Source organism: Penaeus monodon, chromosome 19, assembly GCF_015228065.2.
Source record: "Penaeus monodon isolate SGIC_2016 chromosome 19, NSTDA_Pmon_1, whole genome shotgun sequence".
Taxonomy (NCBI): domain Eukaryota; kingdom Metazoa; phylum Arthropoda; class Malacostraca; order Decapoda; family Penaeidae; genus Penaeus; species Penaeus monodon.
Genome location: NC_051404.1, coordinates 1,874,120 through 1,874,771, shown reverse-complemented (window position 1 = coordinate 1,874,771; position 652 = coordinate 1,874,120).

Sequence of the window (652 nt, the reverse complement as noted above, 5' to 3'; positions counted from 1 at the left end):
TGGTTCTACGGCGTTTTTTTCAATCATTTGCATATTCTTTTACATATAATATATTAATATTTACACAATACATATAGCTACAACTTCGTATGCAGTTACTTCCATCTACACGCATTAGTACGCAGTGTCGGCTTCTTATACCCGTTATTTACTTTTGACTTTTGACTCAGATTTATATGCTTGGGACCCAAACTCATTGTGTGCACGACCCTAGGGTGTACAACATAAACATGAGTATATTGGCTTCTAAAACTCATTGTGTGTGTATATACTGCCATAAATATACATTTGTAACATAACATGTTTATTACGTGATAGAAATACACATAAAATATACATTCATTAGATAGATACGCTATACATATTTGAAATGGATATAGACAGATCACTGCCGATCTTACCTGGCCATTCTTCCTGATGATTCTTGAGACCTGTTTTGGATGTGTGTGTGCTGGTGTCTCAGCCTCAACTGCTAAAACGTGACGACCATAAAAATTAATATACCCAGATTTCCTTTTCAAAAATATTTAAAACTCACTTTAGTAACAGGTTGCCTCATTAACATATGTACGGAAATCATGCTAGCGTTCCATCCTGTAAAAATAATAAAAAGTCTGATAAGGAAATAGTACAATATCTACAGATTAAATAT